We start from the raw sequence: 26,285 nt of genomic DNA, 5'->3' as shown, positions 1-26,285 counted from the left end.
CTGATTTCAGGGCTAAAGAGCCCGTTTCTCTCACGGGCTCAGGTTTCAGGGTAAGGGTAGATTTCTTTGGCTGACCCTTTTACCCTATAATGTTGGCTATGGCTTTGCCATAAACTGCTTTTTTATGTTTAGATATGTCCCTTGTACCCCTAATATCCTTTTTGAAGAAGGACACTTAAAAGAAATCCCATACTAGCTCAGAATTGAGAAATAGACGGTTATTTATTTAGGAATAGACTCACAAATCAGAATCCTCTGCTGGAACAAAGATCAGAAACCGAATCCCACAGCTGGAAAAGAGGCCAGACACACGCTCTACATCGACATAAACATAGTCTAAGAGGCCATGTCCCAGTGGGCAGGTAACTACTGGCTGCAGGACTTTCTAGAGTACCTTTTTTTAAAATCATGAAGTGGTGTTGGATTATGTCAAAGGCCTTTTCTGCATCTAATGAAATGATCATGTGGTTTTTGTCGTTCAGTTTATTTATATGGTGAATTACATTTATTGACTGATACATATATAATCATTCCTGCATCTCTGGGATGAAATCAACTTGATCATGGTGGGTAATCTTTTTGATGTGTTCTTGGATTCTGTTTGCTAGTATTTTATTAAGTATTTCTGCACGTATGTTTATAAGGAAAATTGGTCTGTGACTCTGTTGAGTCTTTATGTGATTCGGGTATCAAGATAGCACTAAAATAACAAAATACTGGTGTCTAGGCATCTAGAATTAGGATGATTATAGGTCTAGGTGCTGATTTCTGGGTTTGTCTTTCTTGGGTGGGTGTTTTGTTCCTTAGTTTCCTCTCTGGATTTTCAGAGAATGTGATGGCTGTGTATTGGCTGGGAGGAAATTTTCTTTGTACCTGTTGGTTTTGGCCACTGGGGGTTGCGGGTAAAATGTGTTTCTGAGTCCTGGGAGCTCAGAGGAGGAAGGAGAGCAGAGTGTTCAACCAGGATCTACTCATTTCATCTTCTTGGAGCAGGGGGAGACCGTGAAGAGAGCTTACCCCAGAGGGTCTGCTGCAGAAATAGAATGAGACTAGGATGTCGAATCAAGAGGGACAGAAAAAGAGGGCAGGATTTAAAGATAGTCTACCTGCTTCCCTTGCAGGAGTGGTCTGTGGGTTAGCAGGGAGTGCCTGCTAGAATTGAGGCTGGGATAAAGCTACACATAGGGGGAGGAAGGCTAAGAGAGAAAGGTCTGTGGGATCCATAGAATTTGGAAACAGAGGTGCCACAGTTGTCCTGCTGCAGAGTTGGGGATGAGGCTTGGGGAATGGATCTTGGGAAAAAGAGGGAAAATAGATGATCTGTAGGCAGCCCACCTGGCTTTCTGGCAAGCATGGCCTGTCATCAAAACAATTATTAATGAAGTTTTTTTTAAATGAAATTGTTACCAAGACTTATTTAAATATTTAAGACTTGGTCCCCAGCTGGTGCTGATCCTGAGAGATGGCTGGGTCACAAGGGTACTGGCTTCATCAACTGGTTAACCCACTATTGCATTCACACTGAGCAGGAAGAGAGGGCTGGGTAGGGGCAGCCTTTGGAGGTTACTGCTTGTCTCTGGCTCCTCCCTGTCTCTCTGACTCCTGGCTGCTATGAGATGAGTAGCTACAGTCTTCTGCCAGGATATATTGGCTCATCACAGCCCTAAGGAGATGGAGCCAACCCACCATAGACTGAAACCACATTTTCCCTCATTTAAGTTTTTTTTTAATTAGATGTTTTGTCTCTGGGACAAAAACAAACCAAAAAAAAACAAAAACAAACAAACAAACAAAAAAACACTGCTTAACACAACATGGCTTCTAACAATGCTATTTTCAAAGTTTCCATCTCTGTCCTTGACCTATCTCATTTTGCAACAGCTTTGGATGTAATTTCCCACCTTGGACCCCCTGCCCAAAAAGTTTGCTGGTGCAGAATTTACTATTTGATGGATTTTTTTCCAAGTGTGTAAACTTATAACAACCACAGCTACAATCAGTACACAGAAAATTCCCAATAACTCAAAAGTTAACCTAGTTCCCCATTCAGTCAAGCTCAATATGCCTGTGATTCCAGACACTCACTGATGTACTTTCTGTGGGTATATTTTAGATTATTTAGCATCTATATCACTCAAATTGTATACTGTATATTTTTCTTTTCTTACTTTGTTACTTAGTATGATTTTGAAATTTTTATGTGTTAAGCATATCAGTAGTTAGTTCTTGTTTTAAAAACAAAAAGAGGGGTACAGATCACATTGTTTTAACCCCAGTGTGGTACTTTGAATGAGAAATGTCCCCCCATGGACTCAGGCAGTTGAACATTTGATCCCAAGATAGTGATGCTGTTTGGGAAGATTTAGGAGGCCTGGTCTCCCTGGAGGAAGTATGTCACTGGGGATGGGCTTTAAGCATGTATAGTCTTGCCCAATTTTCAGTTCTCTCTCTGCCTTGTGCTTGTGATTGGTCTCTCAGCTACCTGCTCCTACTGTCAGGCCTGACACTTGCTGTCATGCCTTCCCACCGTGATGGACTCTTATCCCTCTGGAACCAAGAGCCAAAATGAACTCTCTTATATGAATTGCATTGGTTATGGCATTTTAGTACAGCAACCGTAAAGAAACAAATAGACCAGGTTAGGCTCTGACTCAGGACCTTCATGCCTCACCCGCTTGAGCGCTGAGAATATAGGAGTAAGCCAGTAATCCTGGTTCAATTGGTCTATAAATTTTGACAAATTTTCCTGCTAAATTCCTATGTAGCATAACCTCTTTGGCTTTCCTTTGAGAGCTCTTCTCAGCTTATTTTGTGTACATCCTTCTAAAAATTAAGAACCAAACTCAAGACACCCCATCCTTTATTCTCTCCATGTACCACCACCACCCTGCCATTTTGACTCTGGTCATTAGAGATCAGCAAAAACTACTTAGGGGAAAAAGCCAACCAGTAATAGGGAGATGGAAGGAATTGAGAAGTTAAGAAAGAGGTGTTAGAACACTGGTTTTCAAAATATGAGTCGTGACCCATTTGGGGATTGAACAATCCTTTTACAGGGGTCACCTAAGGCCTTAGGAAAACTTGGAAACTTACTTTACAATCATAAAAGTAGTAAAATTACAGTTATAGAGAAGTAACCAAAAACAATTCTATGACTGGGGGTCACCACAACTTGAGGAGCTGTATTAAAGGGTCCCAGCATTAGGAAGTTGAGAACCACGGTCCTAGAAGGGTCAGCATGTGAGGGTGCAGGATGTCGGAGAGAGTGTGGTGCACACAAGTCCCCGGGGTACAGCTGAAGTCTAAAAGCGAAGGAGGAAGACAGGAAGAGCTGAAGTAGAGGAAAGTTTAAGTATAGTCTCATAGGTCATGACAACTTGCTACGTCCATGGCAGTGGGAGAAGTATAATCTGATGTGGGTGGAAAATAACTTGTAATAGTTATAGCCATTAAGATGGAGTTTGCAAAGAATATTCATCACTTCAGAAAATGTATCATTTGAAAAGTAAGAATGGTATGAACCATATAAGCTTTATCTATTAATACAAGCCCCTTTAAAAGACTGAGAGAAAGGCACACCAAATGACAGAAAATAGCTATTCTTGAGTGTTCTGATAGCACGTTGGCTCATTTTATTCCTTTGATTTCTAACATTTTTAACTTTTAAACAATTGACCCGTGTTAAATTTTCAGTGAAAATTTTAAAATAATGATAAAAATAGGTGTCTTATTCACAGAAGAGACATAACGAAGTCACTATCAAGTTTCTTATGTTACAAAGTTTGTGTCCAGTGATTTGTGATTTATTATTTCTAGTTTTAAGCTGACTATTTAGTAAACTGTAGACGTCATTTAGGAATTGATGGGGTGGCAGACATTGAAGAAAATTCAAGTTTCTGCCTTGAAAGAACCATTCCCTAGGAACATAGAATCATAACACCCACATTGGTGCAAGCCCATTGGGAAGAGTTCTTAATGTTTCACTTTTTAAATGTGTGTAATTCCTTCCTGGCTAGTGTTACACGAGGAACGAAGAAAAGAATGTTGTGAAACGATGTGATCACCTGGGGCAGCCGCTCTACTTACACAAGCACAAAGCGCCCCCGCCGTCCTCTCTTTACTCCATGGTGCTGCAGCAGCTTTGGAAGGTTCTTTCCGAAATTTGCTCACAAACTGGTGAACCAAATGGATAAAGAGAAGGCAGAGAGCTAGACAAATTTGAATCATTTCTCTGCAGGACTCAGAGAGCTGCCTTACCGTTTCAGGAGCAACTTATTGGTGGTAGTACAGATGGATTGTCTCAAGAACACATGGACTGCTCCAGGGAGCAGTCCCGTTAGTTTAGGGCCAGATCTGTTTGTTATGAGTTACAAATGAATTAAAACAGTCTTCTCCTTCAGAATCAATAATATGCATGTTTATACATACGTGTACAAATTACATATACCTGTGTGTACATAATTACATATTGTGTGCATCTTAGAATGCACTTGCTTTAACTTGGAAAATAAAACAAGGATATGTAGGTAACCATAACCCAGGTGTTTTCTCCGTGTCTAGAAGGGATATTTGAGCTAGGTAGTGGCGGCGCATGCCTTTAATCCCAGCACTCAGGAGGCAGAGGCAGGTAGATCTCTCTGATCCTGATTTGATCTGAGTCTGGTCTACAGAGCAAACTCTAGGACAGCCAAGGCTATTACATGGAGAAACCCTTTCTCTCAGAAAAAGAAAGAAAGCAAACATAAAAAAACTCACCATAGAGGTTGTTCGGGTTGATATTCTAGAGGGTTTGATGCTGGCCCTCCCTCTATTGCCTGTTTGTTTACCACATGCTCATGACTTAGAGATCTCAGAAGAACTTTCTAGATTGAGTTCAACTCCAAGAACAGTGGATCTCTGCTCAGGTGACTTTAGTCTGATAAAGAAGGTTCTGAAAAGCTTCTTAAAGAGTCTCTTGGGCCAAGTCTTATAGGATATAACAGAAGGAGTCAGGCCAACAATGGTATACTTGTATGATAGACTCAAAAAAAAAAAAGGATGACTCTGGAGTTGAGGGCAACTTGTTACTAGCAGGCCTGTGAGCATGGTGTGTCTGGACACATGCAGCTGTTTGTGAAGCTGGAATTAAGAGCTCCGACAAGGGCCATGCAGGAAACTAACCTAGAAAGGTGATATTGTGTGAGATGTTCTTGAGAGCAAGCTTAATTACCCTCTATTTCCCTTTCCTGTGGCTCTACCACCACACACCAGGTGATTTATATTGAAGATATTTTTTTTTTTTTTACAGTCTAGAGCTCTAGAGCTAAAGAGTCCAAGATCTGGGGTTACTGGCAAGGGCTTTGCCTTACCTTATCCCGTGGATAAAGGTGTGTAAGCAAAACAGGGCTGTTAACACTTTTATAACAAACCCACACTCGTGACATTAGTAACAAGCTATTTTTACACCCACATCAACCCATTGTGAGGGCAGAGTCCTCAAGACTCGGTCACTTTTCAAAGGTCTCACTTCACAACAGTGTAGAATTGGAGGTTAAATTTCTAACACACAGACTTGGCGGGGGGGGGGGAGGGTTGGCCACCTCTGAGTCATGGCTGCTCTGTAAAGGGAAAACATTACAGATTCAGTGGTTGTCTTCTCAGTCTGCTTGGTTTGTGATTCTAGGATCCCACAACATTTCAAGAGACGGATTAACTGTTTGAGTGAGCTGAGCCAGAAGAGTCTGTTTTTACAGACAGAGAAAACAAGGCGATTAGGAGTGGGGAGCATGGTGTTGTGGGTCATGGCTCAGGTGCAGAACATTTGTCTACTATGTGAGAAGTGCCAGGTTTGACTCCCCGCACAGCACAAACAAAACCCAAACCTAAGAACGCTAAAGGGACTGATTATTTCTAAGGGGCTTGATTATTGTAATTATTTTCCTTCAAGGAAGGACACGCAGAGGAGAACACTAGAAAAACAATTAGTTGGTTAGCTTAGAGGAGTTTTTTGGTGATTATGAAGGCAGAAGCAAGCTTACTGGCATACTCCATACTGGTCTGCTTTGAAACTGTTGTTTCTGTCTCCCTGTCCCTGGGAGATATGATCCCAGTGTAAGTGAGTACTCTGTGGGTGTTAGTCTGGTCTGCTGGGACCTCAGGAAAAGTTCAGCCCCAACCAATGGCTTCTTATAATTCTTTATTTGACAACACCCTCAATATTTAATCTCATATTCGCCAAGCTTTGGCCCCCACCAACTACCTGATTGGCTGTTTCTAAAACTGGATAGATGGAGATTATGTGGGCAAATTCCTGTCATCTCGCTCTGGCAGAGGTTTACAGGTCAGCCCATAGCATGAGTCAGGAGTCTGCGGTGGGATTGGCTGCTCCTGAACCGAGTCAGACTGCATGGTGAGGAAGTTTGATTTGGACGAGGGTTTAGAAATCACAGGTCATAGTGAACCTGCCAAAGAATGACGTTTTATCAGGAACTGAGCAAGGTCCATTCCCTTTGATCAGCTGTGGGCGAGGTAGGCAATGAGGGCAGCTTCATCCCTTACTATCCGTGCTGCCTTTGTGAGCGTGCGATTCCATGAGAGCATGGACCTCAAATCTAGACACTGAGAATAGAAAATCTCTACCTTGCACAGTGATTGTGAGAGCCTGAGATTGTGTGTGTGTGTGTGTGTGTGTATGATCTGCTTCATAATAAGAGTTCAATACACACTGACACACCTCAAACTCAACACTCTTCATTTTTGAGTAGCAATGGATGCTTAACTCAGTGAAAATAAAATTTTCAGGGCTGGAGAGATGGCTCAGCTGCTAGGAGCACTTGCTGCTCTTGCAGGGGACCTGGATTCATTTTCCAGCACCAGCAAGATGCCTGTAATGCCATTCCAGGGGATCTGCTACCCCCTTCTGGCCTCCTTGGGCAGTGCATGGCTGTGGGGTGCACATAAATTCAGGCAAACACTTACAAACATAAGACAAATATAAAAAGTAATAAATAAAATGAACTTTCCCTAATCATAGCCTCCATTATAAAATATTCTAAGTTTGTCCCTATTTTCCATTTTTACTTTAAAGAATGCTTCATTTAACACTATCTTGAGTACAGTTTGATCTTTTAAATTTTTTAAAGATAAACCAACACAATATATTAACTGGGACAAAAATATAAACATTTCCATATATGTTATATGTCGATGTAGATCCTCACATAGAGATCCAGAAGAAATTAATAAATAGTTCCTGAGCACAGTAAGAGTCCACCAGTTTTTCCTGTTTTAAGAAGTGGGGTCTTACTAATGTTTGAATCAGTGTTATTGTGACTGACGTGTTGGGTTGTCAAATGTCTGTGAACTGATTTTCATTTTGTGTGACTGGGCTGTTCCTGTAGTGCACCGAGGTCATAGAGTCTAACAAGATATATTACAGGCATGAACATGGAGAGACACTCAGTATAGAGTTTCATATGTAATGGCACGTGTTTACGGTTTGGTCAATCCACCATACTGCTGGAAATATCTGTCTTTGTGTCCGTATCACATTTAAAACACATTGCAAAACATGGATGGACGATTATGTCTCCCTCTCTCTCTTTCTTCCCCCATTTCCCCCTTGTTTTGCTTTATGATTTGTTAGTTTATCTGATTGGCTGACAGAGTGTTGTGACACAATCATCATACAGCAAGGCTGGCAACAAACTCATGAGCTCTGGTCTCTGCCTCCCAAGTACTGGAATTATAGAAGTGTACAGCCAGACCTGGATCTTTTTTTTTCTAAATTGACAATAATCACTGCTTGCCAATTTATTCAAAGTAATTTCAGAATTATTTTATCCATCTCCATGGAATAAGCCAGAATTTTGATTGCTGTTGAATAACACACCCTACAGGTCTTCAGTAGAACTCCAGGAGATCTTTGAAATATTTCTTTCTGCTTCTTACTGTCTCATCACCAACCTTCTGTAGTCATGCATATGCCGGCTGATTCATAGCTTAGATTTTAATTTATCAAATGAAGCCTCTATCATCTTTAAGAGTTTTAAGTAGATTTTTCATGTTTTTAATAAACTAAAATCATTATCTTCTGTTTACAAGATTCCTGTCACAGCAGTGAATTCTTGTGTCATGATTTTGAAGAGAGGAGAAGGAACGTTTCTAACCGACTTGTAGGTTTTAGTTAATCACGTGTTTTAAATGCTATTACTGAAGGAACACTAGCGTGGGGGCGTAAGCATGTGGCTCTGGCAGGCTTTTCCCTTCTCCCCCATTCCCTCTGCCCAAGCTTGGCAAACATGGCTCTGGCAGGCCTTGCTCTTCTCCCCTTTCCTCGTCCTCCATAAAAACCGTTAGATTACATTCCTAAAGCTGGCCACCAAGGTCTGCTTCCTGTTGCCACTTCCTCCTCCTTAGACTGACACCAAATCCAACAATCAAAAGCCCCTTTGGCTCACCTAATTAACTTGCACAATTAAAATGAAACACCTCATTGGAACACAGGGTTTCTCCCTTACCTTTATAAACCTCCATTTGCCTAAGTGTCTCCTCTATCCAGAGGCAATCCTTTGTCCTTCCAGAACAAATCCTACCTGTCTCTTTCCCTTGTCCTCTTCCCCTCATTCCTCATCCCCTGTCTCCTTTACCACCCCATCTTAGCCCATTCTAACACAGATATTTCCTTCTTTTAAAAATTACACCTGCAAGGTTGTGTTCTGCTGTTTTTCTGCCTGAGTCAGAAAGCACCACCTCTCTGCCCAGTCAGTTCCCTTCCTGGCTCCACCACTCTATTGCTCGGATTAAAGATGTTTGATTTCCAAGTACTGGAATTAAAGGTGTATGCCACTACTGCCTGGGCTCTGTTTCTCTTTTAGACTGGATCAATCTCGTGTAGCCCTGGGTGGCCTTGAACTCACAGAGATTCATCTGCCTCTGCATCCCAAGTGCTAGGATTAAAGGTGTGTGCCACCAGTGCCTGGCCTCTATGGCTAATTAGTGGCTTAGCACTGTACTCTGATCTTCAGACAAGTTTTATTTGTTAGATCACAAACAAAATATCACCACATAAAACTCTGAATGTTTTCAAATTTGCAAACACAAAAATAATAGCTAATCTTTATTGCATGCTTATTATATTCTTGGTATTTTCTAATTACCTGACAACTAACAGTCACTTCATCTTGGCGATAACTATATGAGATCAATATAATTATAATCCTTATTCCACAAATGAGAAAGCTGAAGAAGAAATAAGAGTTGAAGTATTGATACAAGGTTACACTGTTAATAAATATAAGATGGAACTGAGCCCAGGAGTTGGTACTACAGCCTATTTGGTTTTGTTTGTTGGTTAGTTGGTTGTTTCTTTGAGACTTGGTTAGATGTAGCTGGACTCAAACTCTATATAGCCAAGGGTGACCTTGAACTCCTGATATCCCTGCCTCTACTAAGGCAGTGAATTGTCATGCCCTGTGGCAATCCTCAGTACAGGAGCCTACGGTCTTCAAACAATTCATCAAAGAAACAATGAAAAATTGGAATCAGCTCTCCCAGCAGCTGTCCCGACAGGCTTCATAACGCTCTGCACCTTGTTTGTGTCTTTCAAAGAGATGCCCTTACAGAGTGACCTGAACCGTGTGTAGCTGTGAGGATACACCCCTACACTGGGAGGGAATGTCTATATGTATGTATGTACAGATGAAGGAAGGTGCAGGAAGCCCCTGCCACAGGATGTCACGCAGCAAGCAAGCACTGTCATACCCTAAAGGGAAAGAGAAACCTGACCAGAAGAAGTGAGAATGGGGGAAGTCATAGGCCTTCCGGGCTCACAGAGTTGCAGGAAGGTGATTTCAAATCTTTCAACAAGTTATGAACGAAGTAAGGAATTTTACCATGAAAAAGCCTTATTCGCTTGGTGGACGTCCAGGTACACTGGAGATCCTCTGACTCACCACTAGATGGACCCATTTGATATGTTGTTTTCCAAGAAAAAGCACCAATTTCATAATGAAGACTTTCTGACAGGATTTAGGCTGATTTTAAAAACAAAACTTGACTTTTTTTTAAATAAACAAAAGTCACTTATACAAAGTAATGAATAAAATGTACTTATTATTTAAATAGTGCCAATTGAAAGAATCGGCAGTGGTACAAGATACCCTAAGATCAAGTTCTCAGCAAAAAGGAGATTTATTTGCCCAAGTGGGACAAAGGGCAGGGAATATAAGCAAAGACAAAATATAGAGAACAATGGAGAAGGGGAAGGGAACAAGCAAGAATAGAAAGGGGTATTGGTCCTCAAGAGACACAGGACTGCCTCTGGATAGAGAGGAGACAGTTGTGGACCACAGGCAAAGGGCAGTTTATAAAGGTAAAAGAGAACCCCATGTTAGGATGAGGTGTTTAATTTTGATTGGGTATGTTAATTAGGGCAGCCACAAGGGGACTTTTGATTTCTGGAAATCAATACTTTGACAGCTAGAACCTGGCGGTTGGCATCAGGAGAAGGAAGTGGCCAAATAAGGGAAGAGACTTTTGTGGCTAGCTTTAGGGATGCAGTCTAAGAGATTTTCGTGAGGAGGAGGAGGGAAGGGGGAAGAAGGAAGGCCTGCCAGAGCCACGTCTGCTGTGCTTGGGCTGGATAGAATTCCCTTCACCAATGACAACAATTATTTGCTCAGGCAAGGTGTTGGTTTCTTGTTTCTTTGGGCTTATTTCTTTTTAGATTGGGTTTCATATGTCCTGGGATGGCTTCAAACTCATTATGTAGTCAAGAAAGACCTTGAACCTCTGATCCTCCTGCCTCTGCTTCCTGAGCGTTGGAATCGCAAGTATAAGCCAACTTGCGCTGTTACTCTGTGCTGGGGGTCAAATTCAAAGCTCTGTGTATGCTGGGCAAGTATCCTACAACTGAGCTACATCCCCAGCTTGGAGGCAAGGTGATTTCGGTGTTGTTTGGCTGTTTTTGTTTGTCTGTTTTTACTGCCCCAGGGGTCAAACCCAATGCTCCCCAATGCTGACAAATGTTCTACTGCTGAGCTGCCTGCCTAGCTGTATACTCCACAACCATCTCCAAGCTTAAGGAACAAAACATAACTAAATAAATCCCGGAAGCCAACGGACGCTCTCTCATCTTATTCTCCTCTGCACATGGATCAATAGCTATTCTGAAAATTCACTTACAGTGTATGATATGTTACTGTGTATGGAGGGGAAGATCTGTCCAAGTTTTGGAAAGCATATTTGTTAGGATTCAGGCATTATGGTGGCTGCCCTGTCATCCGGCAGGATGTACCCAGGCAGTACCCTGGCCAGTCCAGGGTCCTATTCTGTACGCAGGTGCAAAGGTCCCTTTAAAAAAACAAGCTCCACCCACACCCTTCTCTCTTCCTCTCTGCCATTCTCTCTGAGGAGGCGGCTTTTCTGTCTCTCTCTATTCCTCTCTCCTTCTCTCTTTGTCTATGTCTCTCTGTCTCTCCTGTTCTCTCTTCTCTTCCCATTCCCTTTGTCTCAATAAACTCCACACTCAAACTCTGTCTGAATGATGTGTTTTTCTGGCCCTCAGCCATGGTTTGAACTCGTCCACCTTGGGGCCCACTAGGGTCCCACTCGCGCTGTATTATGATATACATATATATCATATGTATATGATATACATATATATATCATATATATGATATACATACAATCATCAAGTTGTATGTATCTTTCCCTGGCCTGTTTTTTCCCCACTTATCTGTTTCTGAGTTTCACATGAGTTGACAGGTAAAGATGCATTTCAACAGCCCTGAAGCACTGTGGTTTGGAAACAGGTGAAAATACATCTCTCTTACTGAAATTAGACTTGCTTTTATTTATACACGTTATGACGTACAAATTTTCCAGGCAGTTGAGAGTGCACACTACTTATAGGGACACTAGCCACTGGAGCCTGTGGCTCTGGTAGACCTTACCCTTCTCCCCACTTCCCTTTGTCTTCCTAAAAACTACTAGGTTACATTCCTAAAGCTAGCCACAAAGCTCTAGTCCCTTTTTTGTGACCACTTCCTCCTTCTGAGACTGACTACCAAGATCCAGCTATCACAGTATTGAAGTTCAGCAATCAAAAACCCTCCTTTTGGCTGCCTTAATTAACATGCCCAGACAAAATATACCACCAGATGCTAGCCCATCCTAACACAGACCTCTCCTCTTTCCTCCTCTTAAGCAGCCACTTTAACTTTTCTTCCCCAATAAATAAAGGATCTCTCTGTGAAAGCAGGTGTTTGTGTATGCTTCCTGCCTAACCAGGGTCCAGGAGAGCCCCAACTCTGCAGGAGTCTCCTTTACTGCAGATCCCAGCACCCAAACTGATTAATTCACAGCCTCCCATAGCTCCTGCTCTACAGATCAAAGGCCTCTGGTCTCTGAGGACACCTGCACTCACCTACGTAAGCACACACAGGCCCATGTTCATCAATATAATTTTAAATATAATAAAATAAAACAAATAGGTAAAAATTCCAATTTACTCAATTTAGTGGTTTTTGTTTGTTTGTTTGTTTTTCGTGAGTGCCTGGTCTTTCAGAAAAGGATTGTTTCATCTTTTTCTCTGCTCTGTTCATCAAACTGTGCCCAGGGTGGCCAAGGATATGCTCTAAGAAATGAGAATCTTTGTGGCAGCCACCATGTTGTTATCTTCCAGATTGATCTGACATTTGCTCAAATTCATTAGGCATCATTTCAAGTTTGGTAACCAGTGTGGCTGACCACAAGTGCTAACCTGGCTCAAGCCGGTATCCCACCAAAGGAGACGGTGATAATTATGTGCCTTCATATAATGCGTTTGGATCAGGTTCGCCCTCCATTCCCTCCTGTCCAATCCAATGCTCTCCCCATTTCCTCATCTTTTCCCTTCAAACTTCACATTTGGAATATAAGTGATGAGGAGAAAACTAGAACTCTGTATGCAAGAGTGTGAGATTTGGCCCTTATGGTACACCACACCCAAAAGACTTAACTGCAGAACCTGATATTGTAGTACATGCGAGAAAGTTCTAGACCACCACCCCATATCAGGCTAAGTGAGAGTCCCTTTTTGAGCCAGTGACCATGAACAGGCTGGTGTCTTGGAAAACCTCTTGGGATTGAAACTCCAGAGGACAACATTTATACAAGAAAACCTCAATGACACAATTGCCAGGTGTAGGTCAGGGGAACCTTGTGACATCTGTTTTCTCGGAACACATCGGCTGTTTTGGTTGTACATCTGGGTTTTGGTCAAGGTCATAGGATGCCCTGAATGTGTTGCCAAGGCTATTGTGATTGTTCAGGGGACTAGTTTAGTGATATTTATTTTGTATTTTTAATAAATAAAGCTTGCCTGAAGGTCAGAGAGTAAAATAGCCCCATTGATTAAGGCTTTACAGTCCAGGCAGCGGTAACACACACCTTTAATCTCAGTAGCCGCACTAGTTTGCCATAGGAACTGGGCGGTAGTGGTGCACACCTTCAGTCCCAGCCCTAGGAGAGGAATATGAAATGGGTGGAGACAGCTCTCAGACACAGTCTCATTCTGAGATTCCTGGAGGCAAGATCGTCGTTTCAGACTGAGATAGAGGTAAGAGCCAGTGACTGTCTGTTTTGCTTTTCTGGCTTTCAGGTTGAACCTTAATATCTGTTTCCAGGTTTTTACTAATTGTGCTACAGACTAGGGGCTGAAAGATGCCTGAGCAGACACTAACTGGAGACAAGGTAAGATCAAGACAAGATAGCATTATCTCAGTCACTTCACTGAAACCATAAAATTTCCAGAAGAAAACATGGGTTTTGGTGAAAAGTTTCTGCACCCCAATAAGCCTCTCTACTGACACAATAATCCAAATCAGACCAAATAAAACTCAATTAGAGAAAGTCCAGGTTTAATGGATCCCATGCTCCTGGATGGCTTTTCAGCCCCCCAAGAGGAGACAAGAAAGGAAGACTGGAAAACCACTTGTTTGTTCTCTGGAGGGCAGTTTAAATACCCTGTGGGGTGATCTTGAGCATCTCTGAGGAGGGGTCACCCTTTGGTGGGATTTCTCAGGGGCAGAGTCTGGACTGAGGCAACTCCAGGGAAGGAGACTATGGATTGAACTTCCACTGGAACATTCAGATTCTGTGCATATGTAGATGTCAGGGGCTTGGGTGAGGCTTCCATCCAAACATAGCAGACTCTTTGGATATATGGATGCCAGTCCATGTCTGGCTGCTTCCAGCGGGCATGGTGCAACATGGGGGAAGGGAGAGTTGGGAGTTGGCAGACTCACACTCAACAGGAGGTGTGGGTGGAGAGGCATCCAGTTAACTGCCATCCTGGTGGCCATAGGCATCTGTTCCCTGAGAGAGCTGAGAAGGCAGGTTGCTAGGAGAAAAAATAGATTGTTATCATCTGTCTTGGTTGTACCGACAAAGATGAGTGTGCCAGGAAGAAGACCAGATAGGCCCTTCATTGCAACATCTTGGAAAACCGGAGGATCCCAACTGCTGGACAGACCAAGTATCCTGACTAGGTGCCCGTTTGAACCTGGAGAGGTGGTATCAGCATAGTTGTCCCAGGAGCTTGGCAGCCAAAGGTGTGATGAGGATCACTGTGTTAGGTCCTCCATAGAGACTCAAGAGACCTAGGAATTAGCTGTATGAGGAGTACTCTGTCCCCTCGGAGGAGAGCAAGCTCAGGGGCAGTTGGGTCTGTTGGCGTGGGGGCAGGGAGATAGCTGTCAGCTTGTGAACGGAGAGGGACCTCAGAAGGAAGAGGTAGGGTAGAGACCCAGCCAATGGAGGCGTTTGGGTTGGGAGGAGGTGATTGAGGAGGAAGGGCCTGCCATAAAGGAGTTTGAAAGGGCTTAGACCTGTAGGAGAATGTGGGGAGGCCTGGAGGTGGGTAAGGGCAATGGGGAGACGGGAGGGCCAAGATAACCTGAGTTCAGTGAAGAGCTTGGTTAGCTATTGCTTGATAAATTCATTGGCCGTTTCCGCCTTTCCGGATGCAGAGCTTCCAGGAGATGCTGAGAGCTTCTGCCATGAGTTCCATGACCCTGGAAGTGAAGGCTTATCCCATGTCCATGTGTATGATCTGTGACTCGCCAAATCAAGGAATGATGTAGTCCAGGAGTACCCGAGCCACCATATCTGCTGTTTCCCTGGAGGTGGAAAACATTTCTGTCCATCCTGTAAAAGTGTCAACAACGTTAGCAGGGAATGGAGTTTTTATAAGTGGACACATGAGTGAAATCAACCTGCCAATCTTCACCCCGGTGATGTCCACGAAGCTGGTGCAGAGGCCCCTATGGATTGGCCTTGGCACACGTCTGGCAGGAGGAGTGAATCTGTGAATATGTGCTCAGAGATGGAGATGGGTGGGGCCAAAGAGGGGCTCTAAGGAATGAAACAAAGCCTTGGGGCCTATGTGTACGTCTGGTGGATGTCTGAAATGATCGACAATGCCTGGCCCTGGGAGGATGAGACAGTTATTTAGGTAGAACCATCCTTCCTTTTTGTGGTCCCCTTTTTCATGAGTTTGTCCCTGTCTTCTGGTTAATAACAGGGCTGATAGGAGGGAGTCAAAACCAAAATATGTTCTGTTGATCCAGAGGAGCTGGAGGCCAGCCCTCGGGCTAACGAGTCAACCTTGGCATTGCCTAAGGCCCCTGGGTCCTTGGAGGACTGGTGTCTCCAGTAGTGAATTATGACTACTTCTGCAGGAAGCTGAAGGGTCTCCAAGAGCTTGGCTTTAAGGGGGCAGTTAACTGTGGGAGTATCCTTGGTAGTGAGGAAGCCCCCTTCCTTCCATAGGACAGATGAGTATGGGCTATTAAAAAGGCATATGTAGAGTCCGTATAGATGTTAGCCCATTGACACTTGGCTATCCTTGGCTATCTGGAGTGCTCTAGTCAAGGCAATTAATTTGGCCTTTGTGAAGAGGTTCCCATAGGCTGGCGGGTCACTTCAATTGTTTTAGGGGAAGTGACCACTGCTTGTGCTACCTGGCGGTTCACTGACCTGTCCATAAAAGAATTTCCATCAACAAACGGGGGGGGGAGGGGATTTGTAAGTGGTTGATCTAGAAGACCAGGCCGAGGTGAGCATAAGGCCATCACAGCCTCTAGGCAGGAGTGGGAGGAGGTACCAGAGAGGAAGGGGACAGGAAGGAGGGTTGCAGGGTTTAGGGCAGGTCTGGAGGCCAAGGTAACTTGGGGGTTTTCTAGAAACAGTAAGTGAAAGACGTATACTTGTGAAGGCCCAAGGAGGAAGAGAGGAGAATGACTCAGAAGGTCTGAGAGGCAGTGGGTGGAGTATACCGTGACTGGCTTGAACAAGGTGTTCTTGAGAGCCGCCCAGGTGAGTTCAGCTGCTGCCGCCAGAGATCTCGAGCATGGCTGACATCCACAGACTGTGAGGTCCAGCTGTTTGGACAAGAAGACAGGTCCTTGTCCTGGTAGCAGGTCAGAGGTCTGGCACAGCTGAGTCTTTGGCAGGACACCCCCAAAAATTGCAGGAGGCCCTGGGCCTCTAAGGAAAGGTTTGGAAAGGACAACTTACCTAGTCGAAAACTGATCTTAGCCTGATGGAGAGCATGTAGGGAGAGAAGGGTGTTTTCCCACCATGTGGCCTCGGGCCAGTGGGAGGAAAACAGCCCCTCAGTGGTTCCTCTACATGAAAGTTTTTGCACCCCAATAAACCTCTCTGCCGATGCAGTAATCCAAATCAGACCAAACAAAACATAATTAGAGAAAGCCCAGGTTTAATGGATACCATGCTCCCAGAGGGCTTTCCAGCCCCACAGAGAGGAGACAGAAAAGGAAAGGCAGACTTGAAAACCATGTGTTTGTTTTCTGGGGAACAGTTTAAATACCCTGTGGGAGTGGTCTTAAGCATCTCTGGGGAGAGGTCGTCGTTTGGCAGGCTTTCTCAGGGGCAGAGTTTGGACTGAGCAACTCCAGGGAAGAGGGCTTGGGATAGAACTTCCACCTGAGCATTTCAGACTCTTTGGATATATAAATGTCAGGGGCTTGGGTGAGGCTTCCGTCCAAACATCCCAGACTCTTTGAATACATAAATGTCAGGGACTGGAGTGAAGCTTTCATTCGAACATTTGGTAATGATTTGTTTTGATTAAGCTACAAAGTGAATAACAAAAACAAAAATAAACAAATGGGACAATATTGAACCTTCTGAGCAGCAAATGAAGTAATCAATAAAATGTAGAGTCAGGCCATGGAATGGAAGAAAATCTTCTTAAATCATCTATCCGATAAGGAGCTAATCTACAAAATACACCATGTTGTGCATCTGTCAAAAAAAAAAAGTCTAGAACAGGGGTTCTCAACCTGTGGGTCAGGATCCCTTTTGGGGTCAAATGACCCTTTCCGAGGGTTTGCCTAAGACCATCAGAAAACGCAAACATTTATATTACAGTTCATAATAGTAGCAAGATTACAGTTATGAAATAGCAGCAAAAATAATTTTATGGCTATTTTTGGATCCTTGATAGTGGGTTTCTCTACTGACACAGTAAGCCAGATCAAGTCAAATTAAAAAGACCAGGTTTAATGAGCCAAGCGTTCTCAGGTGAACTTTTCAGCCCCCCAGAATTGAGGCGGCAGATCTAGGGACCGGGAACTTAAATACTCTATAGGAGTGGTCTTGAGCTTTTGGGGAGGAGCCTGGACTTTTGCTGGTCTTGCTGAGCAGGCAGGGATTGGAGAGGGAGGAGTGGGCCAAGGCAGGGCTTCCAACTGAACAGTCACCACAACATGAGGACCTGTATTAAAGAGTTGCAGTGTTAGGAAGGTTGAGAACCACTGACCTGGAGACTTCGGTGGCACAAGTTTGTCGACAAATGTTTGAAGGGAATAAAGGCAGAGCCATCATGAAGCAGAGGCCTTCTGGGCTACCTTCCGTGAGGAGCCAACACTATTCTTCCCTCCCCCTCCCTATAGTTAGTGTCTATACTTAGGTGTTTGTGTGTTGGCGAGGGGTTGGCACGCATGTGTACACATGTGATTGCAGCTGAGCTTATCCATGTAGGTACACGTGGAGACCAGAGATTGGCATCAGGATGTCTTCATTACTCTCTATCTTATTTTTTAAAATGAGATCTCTCACTGAACGCGAAGCATACTATCTCAGTTAAACTGGCTAGCCAGTCAGCTTCTGAGCTCCACCTAACTCCTTCCTCCAGCCCACGGCTACACACTAACTGGGTTTCCCACAGATGCTGGGGATTCAAACTCAGGCCCTCAAGCTTGCACTGCAACTGTTTTCCCAGCAGGGCCATGCTGTAGGAATTCCTACCACCAGGAGCCTTCAAGTTACCTGCCCACTTGGACATGGCCTCTTACACTATTTATGCCAAGGAAAAGCACGCATCCAGCCTCTTTTCTGGCTAAAGTTTTGGCATGTCTGTCTCTGGTGATTCTCTGACTCTGCCCTTCTTTCTCCCAGCATACAGCCTAGTCTCATGTCCCCATGTCCTCCCCCCCTCCCCCCCCCGCCTAGTTCTGTTCTTCCCTACCAATGGCTCAAAGCAGTTCTTTATTCATTAACTGATAAAAGCACATAGACGGAAGGACCTCCCACACCAGGGCCATCTCCTCTTTTCAGGCCTGAAAGCTTTTAACGAGCTTCAATGTTGCTTCCTACTGACTTACCCAGAAATTCTTTCCAGTGGTAAGGCTGAGAAGCCCAGCTTCAATTGAGTGGAATTCTCCGAACAGAATTCCTCAGGCTGCTACAGATGGTGGTATGGCTCTGCGTCTCCCACCCCTGCTGCACTGTCTGTGACATCCCTGATGACCCACACAGGGTTATTCTGAAACACAGCTGCTGAGTGCCCTTGACTTGCACCTAGGTCCTCAGCTCTGCTCTTTGCTTCCCTGGTACTCTGGTTTCTTCACCTTGGTTTTCAAGCCAAAAAAAAAAAGGCACATATGGTAGTTAACGAATGCCATCAGAAGGTCAAGGACTGGAATCTCCTTGGAGCTATCCATACCCTGTTCCTGGAAACAGTGCAGAACTGTCAACAGGGACATCGTGGTAGGGACTGATCCGCCAATGTCCCAAGCTACTCTTTTGCCTGCAGGAGAGCCACCTGACACCCTGCTGAGGTGAACTGAAATGGGACAATTCTCAGACGAGCAAGCTTCATGAAGCATTACATTCTGGACCCCAAACATTAAGAACAGTTGCTTCTGTGCCCGTTTATCCCTCGACCTTCCCGTTGAGGTGGCCCAGTGGCTAAAGCTAAGCCTAAAGACCTGAGTTCTATCCCTGTGATCCATAGGATGGAAGGAAAGAACCAACTTTTGCGAGTTGTCTTCTGACCTCCACACATGTACTGTGGCACGTATGTGCACATGTGTTTATACAAACATGCTCAAGCTCACACACAGAGTCAGCAAATACATGTGAGGAGCTATTTCTTCATTCAGATAACATGTGCATCCGTGCATGTACGCATGTTGAAATTTGGTGTATTCATAGTATCTAGGGACATCGCCTGATAATTAGCCACCCGAGCCATTAATTAGCTACTATGAATGAGCCTGTGGTGTCCAGTCCAGGCGAGAACTCACGGTGAGTATCTCAGTTTAAATACAGAACAGGCTAATGTTGCCTAGTGTAAGGTGGGAAAGGAGTGTGAGAAGTCCAGGTTGTTTGTTCTTTTCTTCTTTTTCTTTTTCTTCTAGACACACAGGTACACACAGGGAGTATAACTAAGTAGCTGTAAGTTAGAAAGTAAAGAAGAAAATGACCTAAAATTGATATTGCAGAATATTTTTCCATTAGTAAGGATAACCCCCCCCCCCCCCGAATGTTTAGCTTTTGGAAATAGGTGAAAATACTACGTTATGTCTACAGAACCAAACTGCACCTGCTGACCTTTGGCCTAATTTAAGAAAATTCTAAAAGATGTTCCTGGAAGTGCAGATTTCAGAGTAAGGATTATTAGTGTCATGTAGGAAATAATCAGATGCGAGCTAATATTTAAAATGGACGAATGAGAAATCGAAAGGAAATATATAAAATCTTTGAGCCTATTTTCATGTGTGTTCATGTGTATGTCCTTGTGTGTGCTTATGTTTCTGCATTGTTTGCATGCTACATGTGGGGTGGTTAAAATTAGTTTAACTGCTGGCTTGAGCTGCCTTTGTCTGCTGCATGTAACCTCCTTTGGCAGGCATTGCACGTTCCTGACGCTTCTTCCCACTGTCGCCCTTGCAAACACTCACTTGACTCCCACGGCTTCACTATGCAACACCCATTCAGAGAGTTTTTGCAGGAACTTCAACTCTGTAACTCACTGGCTGACCATCTAGAGTTTTTGAAATGGTCGTGGCTGTGTAACTCTTGCACTCTGCCACAGTTGTAAAGCCAGTATCGTGTAGACGCACCAATGTCTGCTGCTGGAACAAGCTGTTCCTGGCTCCACTTAATCCACGGCAATTGCTAAACACAAGAAGTGGAATCCTGGGGACCCGCAGGCTTCCCTGGAGCTCAATTTTGAAATGAGTTACAGTAGAAAGTCTTTGAAATACATTTGTGCTTCTACACTTAGCACTTGCTGATTTCTGGGGAACTCTTGGGACGTTTTTCCTATTGACCGGATGTTTCAAGTTGACATAAGTCTAGCCAACACAATTGCTAAGGCTTAGCAATTGCAACCTTCTTGCCCACACCTTTACATACCTTTTCTCTTTTTGACTAAACTACAGGTCTCTCCAATCATTCTAACCTCACTGTGAATGTGACTGAAAGCAGCCAGTAATTCTTTTGATGTGATGTCCTAAAATCTCAGCAAGACATGTGGCGTGGACCCAGATTTGTGACTCTATCAACTCTCATCATAGAAGCGTCCTTTTGCAGTAGAAGCGTCCTTTTGCAGTAGAAGCGTCCTTTTGCAGTAGATAGCAACCAATACAGAAACCCACAACTGGTCAAGATGCAGAGCATAAGAGATGGAGTAATGTTCAGTCTATATCACATCTCCTCCTCCCAGGTCAAGGGTCATTGCAGAAGAGGAAGTATAAAGAGTGTAAGGGCCAGAGGTGGATGAGTGTAAGGAGGTGGCGCTTTCTGCATATATGAGCTCACAGCAGCAAGACATCAATGTGCGTTAACCCGCATTAACACAAGCCAGACCAAACTCCAGTGTGGGGAGGGGGTGGGAATGAAGCCCCCCACAGCCAATGAGCTTTGGGCAATGATAGTTGCTGGAAGAGGGAGAGTAAGATTTAAGGGTGTCACCCCTGAGGGGAAGACTACCCTCGAGTCAAAGTCACACATCCAAGGGAACATGGGCAGCAGAAACTGAACTTGACGGATTTGAGGGCAGGTAAAAAGGAGAGAGTTGGGTAGATGGGAAGGAAAAACAGATACAGGAGGAGTCGGGGAGAGGTGACTACGATCAAAATATATTGTACAAAATTATCAAAGAACTAATAAAAATGAAAAAATAGAGAAAAAAATCAGTGTTTGTCAGGTAAACCAGTTCATTGTCTTTAAGATTAGCCATTCATAAAATGCCACGGCATAGTTCAAGTCTTTGCCGTGGTGTCAGTAAGAGGGCCGTTTCTCCAGTTCCACAAACAATCCTGAAGGCATTAGTCAGATTGACTTATCACTATTCACATTGCTATCAATGTCCTCTTCAGAGCCATCACAACTGTTCCACATCAAGCTCCTCTTAGCCACGTTTGTTAAGATTTATTTTATTTTTAATCATGTGTATATGTATATATATGTGTGTTTATATACAAGAGTGTGCATGTATCTGTCTCTATGTGAGTATGTGCAATTATATGTGTGTATGTGTGTCTGTTTGCACGTGTGAGCACATGTACTTGAGAGTGCTGAGGCCTAAAGCATCAGATCCCTGGTTCTGGAGTTATAAATAGCTATGGGCTCCCTGACCTAGGTACTTGGGAGATGAACTCAGGTCCATTAGAAGAGCAGCGTGTGCTATTAACCATGGAGCTATCTATCCAGCCCTCTCAGTAGCATTTTAGGATTGCTCTAGCTTGTTCATCCAAAATCCCCCATACTCTTCCCACAAACCAATTCCAAAGGCTCCTCCACCTCTTCAAGTGGATGACAATGGCCCTCTTCCTTGGTACCAAATTTCTGTATTCCTCAGCTAGTCAATTAGCTGATAAAGAGAAAAGAGTTATGTAGCTCATGGTTCTGAAGGTGTGTCAGCGCTAATGGGGTGTGTCTTGAAGCTTTGGGCCTCTCCTCTGTAATGGTGCCAGATGATGATGGTGGGGAGCATGCGTAGAGTGAACTGCTTACATCGGGAGCTGAAAAGGAGAGAGAGGGAGAAAGAGAGAGAGAGAAGAGAGAGAGAGAGAGAGAGAGAGAGAGAGAGAGAGAGAGAGAGAGAGAATGAACCAGAGTTCCAAAACTCCTTCCAGGGTGTGATGGGTAATATTGGTTGTCAAATTGAATGACACTCAAGAGAACTAAAACCCACACAGTTGGGCACACTTAGGAGGGACTTTTTGAGTGGAATATTTGAGGAAGGGGAACTACTCTAAATCTTGGCCATACCATCTGGTAGCAGCCCACATACAAGGACATGGAAGGGATTTTACTTTCTGCATGCCTTTCCTCACTCTCCATAACAAATTCGTCTATTTTGCTGCTGAAGTATTCCTCTGATGTGCACTGAAGACCAGCTGCTCTCTAGGAATCCTGCAGGAATCCAACACCAGATTGGGATGCTGAAACATCCACTCATGTGCACTAAACAACTGTAGAGCTTCTTTTCACCAGGAGACAACTGTTGTTGGACTACCCAGACCAAAGACTGTAAGTCATTCAGATAAATTCCCTTTAGATATATATATATTTCTTTCTAAAATATATATGGGGAAATGAAGATGGACACTAAAAAGAAATCCCACACTAGATTAGAATTGAGTATAATAAAGGGTTATTTATTTAGGAGTAGACTCACAGATCACAGTCCTCTGCTAGAATGGAGAACAGCAACTGAATCCAACAGCCAGAAGAGAGAGAGAGAGGGAGCGTGCACATGTGCAACTACTGGCTGAAGGATTTCCTACAGTACCTTCCCCTTTTGTTTAAATAAGAGAGTTGTGAGCCTAATACAAAATTATATACAATAAGAACAATATCAAGTGTAAAAATTAGAATTCTAAGCAGCATAAACAACATCAAACAAGAAGCATGTAATAAATGTTTCAATAATTATCCTATCCTTAGGAGTCTAAGTCTTGTATTATAAATAACTTGGCCAAGTAACTACAACTATCTAGTCTTCAACCCCATCAAAGACCTAAGAAGAGAAATAATATTACTTGAGCGAACAGGAAGTGCAATCAAGCAACTTCCAAAATGTGCAACAAATGACAGAGACAACTGGCTACCTGAGCAATCACTCAAGTCTCATTTACAATGTTGAAGCAACCAACTTTGGCTAAGGTCTAGAGTAACTGACAGACCATTTTCAGAGGCAGGAAAATTTTCAAAGATACCTAACCGTGTCTTGGCAAGATTTGACAATCTTTTTTTCTTGTATCCTGCTTGTCCTGTCCAGACATCATGCATTTTGTCAGTGGTTGATACATGGGCAGTTGCTTGCCCAGAGGCCAGTTTTGCCAAGAAGAAAACAAGCTCCAGGTGGAGTGTCTTCAGTGCTCAACATTCTCTCGGGAATAGATTGGTGCTGTCAGGAGCAATCATGTCTCACGTCAACAGAACCCTAAGTTATTTAAATGCCATATTCTACAGCTCTTTGAAGTAGTTGAAGATTACATATCTATGCAGAATACAATTTCTATGTATCTAAAGAACCTCATCAGTCTAACTATGACAAACATGGATGACTATTGACCTATAATTCTTAATACCTATATAACTTAAAGACTAAGACTTCATACTAGAATATTAAACAATCTTTAAACAATTGTGCAACAAATGAGGACAATGACCTCAAATGTAAACAGTGTATAAGTATCTTGATCAGAGGTAGAAATGTATATTTCAATATGATAAATATATCCTAAAATTATATCAATATACAAAATGTCTTAAGCAGAGGTAGAAGCATGTATGCATACAATATGGCAAAATAACTTTGCCTGGGTGTTCAGATACTATAAACAGAAATAGGAACATAGTCAATATAATTTGAATTTGTAACAATATATAAAAATCCATACCAGTATAAACTGCCTATAAATAATAGCTCATAAGTATTCACTCAATTACTCACTATGATTGGTGTGAGTTTGCTCATACTAATCTATCTATTATCCCATCCAATTTCCCATTTTTTTTAAAAGAGATCCTGAGCTTACATAATTTCTACCCCAACCCCCAATCCTATACCAATTATAATCAACCCCTAATTGACATCCCTAACCCTGAGGACAAACTTTGTTGGAAGAGGGGATGTTGTCTTCTAGAATTACTTCCAGCTGTCATGGGAGTGATGGTTTTTTTTTTACTATGGAGTCCTGTGAAAGTAAAATAATGGTTAAGTTTCAAGATTCCTGTCTGATATAATTGCAAATAGCCTCTGAGTATTCAGTAGGGTTTTTCTGGGGATTCCATTTAGAGTTTCGGCCAGAATGTTATAAAAGGTGCACCATTTCAGCTAACCAAGTTGGAACCATCTTGAGCAGTCGATAGCCAAAACAGGTCTTATAGTAGTGCTATCAGCATCATGATGTTATATCAACCAGGTGGTGTCATTGTTGTGGGGTCCCATCTTCTTCCTGGAAACTCCAAAGATTACTGCAGGAAAATTCATTGTTCATTGTGAAAAACTTAAGCATTATTTATACAGACATATATTCAATGAAAGGTATGATAGAGACAAAAATAGGTATGAAGAAAAGTAATTTTTTTCTAAATTCTTTCTTCTTTATGTCCCATACCAGATGGCTCCTGACATGAGAGAGAAATTCTGAATTTCTCTTTTAACAACATGCTTGGATTTAGAGAAGGACGGAGCCATTGTCTAACTCCAAAGCCAACTTTGATTTTTAAGTGAGTCATGACTATTATGTTCAGAGAGTCTTACCCTCAGATGACTGTCCTCAAAAGTCATAATTCTCTTTGCTTGGTGATTCTTTCTGGATAGTCATCTTTTCTCCTTTAGGCATCTAGATGTCCAAGGTCTCATTTTTTTTGTTTTTTTTGTGTTTTGTTTTGTTTTGTTTTATTTTTGTTTTTGAAGATGAGTATTTTCCTGCAAAGACAAAAATAGAAACCTGCCCCAACCCTTATGAATTTTCTTTACTACCTGTATGCTTGTCACCTCTGTGGATGAGCTGTCATTTCTCTTTCTCAAGAGGTTTCTCTTTTTCAAACTGAATCTTTATTAATTTTTATGGTATCCATAGCTGTTCTAAAGACTGCATTTTGTCTTTCATTAAAGGCCACTATTTAACACATATTGGTTTCTCAGTTAACCATTTTAAAGGTAGGGCCGCTGGTACCTCTAAAGGTTTGCTAGTGGCTTTGTGTTCCTGCACAGCCTGAATGATTGGTGTTCTTTGTGTATAGTACCTTACAATATCCTTCCCAGAAATAGGAGTTTCTTAAATTGCAGAAATGTTAATCTGGGTATTCCATTGCTGCAGCAGGTAATGACCCCATAAATTCACTTTGATATTAGCCACCTATGGCCTCAGTTGCCTTCTCTGTTTTTTCTGGCGCTATGCATTAGCCTGTCTTGTACTTTATTTCACTTGAGATAGGGTTCCATTTCCTAGGAATTGAACATCTGCCTCTTAAAGAGGCCAATTTGGATGCCAAGATTCTTGAGTAATGATACTTATGTCTGCACACGTGTCTACCAAACTCACAAATACAATGTCATTTATATGCACTTTTAGCTTTGGTCTTTTTTCCGCCAGCAGAAGAGACGACCACAACAGGATTCTTCTCAGAACGTAATTTTATTGGGAGCGCACAACTTGAGGTTGATGGTGAAGGACCCCAGACCCTGGCACGCACGGCTTATAAGCATTGCAGAACAAAGCCTGAGACGTGTCCGAGTCTGAATGGCTCTGGCCGCTCCTGATCTTATGCGTCAGCTCACGATTGGTGGCTGGATAGCACCATTCGGGAAAGCGCACCAGGTATCACGATTGGTGGCTGGATCACGCCATTCGGGAAAGCGTGCCAAGTGCCTCGGGGTGGGGCCGAAGCTGCTTGAGAGGCAGGAAATGACAGCAGGGTTGTGGCGCCTTGGTGCCCTACATCTCCCCCATATATATATATATATATATATATATATATATATATATATA

The 26,285-nt window shown here is 43.1% G+C and overlaps 1 long non-coding RNA gene across 1 annotated transcript; it reads left to right on the top strand.

Annotated features, from left to right (window-relative positions):
• On the top strand, positions 1-26,285 carry LOC125389055 (uncharacterized). The gene is made up of 5 exons (XR_007228385.3): positions 1-362; positions 13,622-13,713; positions 22,649-22,809; positions 24,909-25,017; positions 25,893-26,285. It is a non-coding gene; the product is annotated as an uncharacterized LOC125389055 (long non-coding RNA).

This window comes from Myodes glareolus, chromosome 4 (assembly GCF_982192425.1).
Source record: "Myodes glareolus chromosome 4, mMyoGla1.1, whole genome shotgun sequence".
NCBI classification, from domain to species: Eukaryota; Metazoa; Chordata; class Mammalia; order Rodentia; family Cricetidae; genus Myodes; species Myodes glareolus.
This window is presented reverse-complemented; position numbering and strand designations above follow the sequence as displayed.